Source organism: Ammospiza caudacuta, chromosome 9, assembly GCF_027887145.1.
Source record: "Ammospiza caudacuta isolate bAmmCau1 chromosome 9, bAmmCau1.pri, whole genome shotgun sequence".
Lineage (NCBI taxonomy): Eukaryota > Metazoa > Chordata > Aves > Passeriformes > Passerellidae > Ammospiza > Ammospiza caudacuta.
In genome coordinates, this window is record NC_080601.1 from 74,559 (window position 1) to 77,648 (window position 3,090).

Below are 3,090 nucleotides of genomic sequence, written 5' to 3' on the forward strand. Positions count from 1 at the left end.
CACATAATGATATTTATATTCTATACTACACCTCTTCATATTACTTACATATATTTAAATTTATAGTTTAGCAATTTCTCTTTATATATTTATTATATATTTCTATCTTAAGATCCACATTTCTATATTACTTATATTATTTAAAATAAAACTCCTGCCTCTAACCAAATAAAAACCAAGGACAGCCCTTTATTTGAACCAGATTTAAAATGCAGGAAGTAAATTTATTTTTCAAAATTAGAATTATATTTATATGGATATTTTTATTTATTTTATTCATAGATATTATATATATTAGAGAGAATACCTTCTAATAGAATCATAGATATATAGTTTCTGTATTATATAAATTTTTTTACTTATATTTATTTAAATTAAATATGTATAGATATTTGTATTTCCATATATATTTGTATATCTGAATTTATATTTCATTTCTATCATTTATTTAAAAACCCCAGCCTATAACCTAATAAAACCCCCCAATTTACTTTTACTCTATTTAAATAATTTTATATTTACAATCTATATTTATATATCTTTGTATATATATATATATTTATATATACATATATAAAATAGACTATCATTTACCGATATGATAATATGTTCCAATTATATACCATGTATTATAGTTTTATGTATGTATCTGTTATCTATATTTATGTTTACCACTCTAATGTTATATTTATTTTTAAATGTATATTTATTTCTATTTTCATCCCTATATTAAACCATAGAAGTTCACTAACCCGACGCACCGGAGCCACAACGATACCGTACCTTTGTCAGCGCCGGCACGCAGCACACGCCCGTCCCGTCGCAGCACATCAAACCAAACCTGTTTCTATCACGAACGGAACAAACATCCCACAACGTCACTGAACCCTAATAAAAACTCAAACCTACCTGTAAATCAATTTTAAATCCCACTATAAAGTAGCCCAAAACCTCCGCACATGCTCATCATAAACTTCCTCCTAAACCAGTATCTCAAAAACCCCAAAAAAACTCAAATACACCTTGAAAATGACACAACTGCTAATAGAAACAAACACCCATTAAAAATTAAATCAAACCAACTCACTAGACTCAAAAATGTACAAATGACCCTGAACATTACTAGAAAAAGTCCCCAAAGCTCTACCTTTATGCTAATGCACAAATAACAACCTATAATCTATACAAGTTATTTGAAAAAATTAAAAAAAATAATTAAAACCATGAAAATAAAAAAATCTAAACTATTAAAATACTAAAAAATATCACTACCCAAATTAAAAAACGTATTGCCTATAAAAACCTACCATATAAATGCCCCTGTCCCAAAAAATAAAAACAAAAAAAACTATCGAACCAGAAAGAAATCACAACTTAGGAACACCAAAACCATAGCGTTCAAGAAGTCACACCACATCCCTTATCATACACCAACTACAAACAACAGAAAACAACACAATGAATTCTTAAAAACCACCTTACGACCACTACATTGAAAAACATTTAAAAAATTAAAAACTGCATCTAACAAAAGCCATCTAATAAATTCACACCCAAAACTCCAGCAGCCCCGCTGGCCCTACCAAAGCTCTATGTTTATACATAGAACAGACAAAACCAAAATCCCAGTAATACTCATCAGAAATCTATGAAAGAATCCTATTGAAATTATTCCTGCCTCAAACACAAACCAACCCATCCAGAAAGTCAGCTTCACTCAAAAAACAACTTACACAGAGTTAATAATACCAAGAAATAAAACAACACACCATATGCCACCAATGATTATAATACTGAAGGAAAAAAAATACTCCACGTTTTTCTTTTTTTATTTAAACTAACTTCTTTTATTAGCTAGAACAAAAGCTTTTGCCAAGACTGTAACAACAACTTCTTTTTCTTCTTCTCCTTCTGAAATATCCCTTCTCACTCCCAAATTCCTCACAACTTCTGAGTTTAAATCCAAGAAAAAAGCAAAATTCGTGCACTTGTGCGTTCGATGCTCCTGCCAGATTCTCTGTTTCCCTCCACATCTTCTTACACTTTCAGTCTTCTCGCTGTCCTGCCGTGATGAGTTTGTCGGAAGAATGGGTAAAGGTAAAGAGAGGATTTCCCTGCCTCCCTCCCCAGAGCTGGTTCCCTCAGCCATTTCACTCAATCCCAAGCCGGCAATGATGCACGCTTACCTGAAGCAGGGGAATAAATCTCTAAATGTCACTAAATACATAAAATGTACATAAATAAAAATACATAAATGTCACTACATACATAACAGCGCATCCCCATTGTTCCAACACACAGCAGCCCCTGCGGCCAAGGTCAGAACTCTCTGCCCCCCGAGGACACGGCAACCAGCGGGGCCCTTTGTCCCACTCTCCAGCACGGACCTACGAAGCCAGAGAGGAGTTTACAGAGACCGGGAGGCGGCGGGACGGGGCGGGCGCCCGGCCCGACCTTCCAAAGCTGGCGGCAGCGAGGGCGGGGAGCGCCACGGCCCCGCTCCGCCGCCTGCCCGCCGCCCCGGGGCCGCCCCGCCGGGCTTGTCCGGCCCGCGGTCGCTCCCAGCGCCTGGAGCGGGGCGGGCGCGGGCTCGGGGGCTGCCGCCCTGTTCCGACGCCGCTCGCCCTCCCCGCCCGCTGCCCCGGCCCGCGGAGCGCTGCGACCGCACCTCCGCCGCCCGCCGAAACCGGCCCCGCCCGGCCGCCCCCGCCGTTCTTCTCGGCCATCGCATCCCTTTGCATGACCGAATGTCCTTCACCCGCCCCCGCCATTTACAGACCCCGGCCCGACCGCCGCTGGCTCCCGCCCCTCGCCCTTCCCTCGCTCGGCAGCCGCGTCCTTGCCCCGCCCCCGGCACTCAGCGGCGAGGGGCAGGGCGCTGGCTCGGGGGGGTGCGATCCCGCTCTGTGGCCACAGGGGGAGGAGATTTATCGGGGCGTGCGATTTCCCCGCCCATTTCGCCGCCATCTTGAGAAGGTCAAAGAAAGTCCGCGACATTTGCGACGCGCCCTTCCCAAAATGGCGGCCGAGGAGGACCCTCGGAAGAAATAGGGGTTAACGCAGATGCCTCTCAGCAACCCGCCTACATAT

General features: G+C 41.8%; 1 long non-coding RNA gene across 1 annotated transcript; it reads right to left on the reverse strand.

The window, feature by feature from the left end:
• Positions 1–1,855: 1,855 nt before the first annotated feature.
• On the reverse strand, positions 1,856–2,828 carry LOC131561567 (uncharacterized). The gene is made up of 3 exons (XR_009275084.1): positions 2,780–2,828; positions 2,269–2,387; positions 1,856–2,186 (listed from the first exon to the last, which is right to left on the reverse strand). It is a non-coding gene; the product is annotated as an uncharacterized LOC131561567 (long non-coding RNA).
• Between the last annotated feature and the right edge of the window lie 262 nt (positions 2,829–3,090).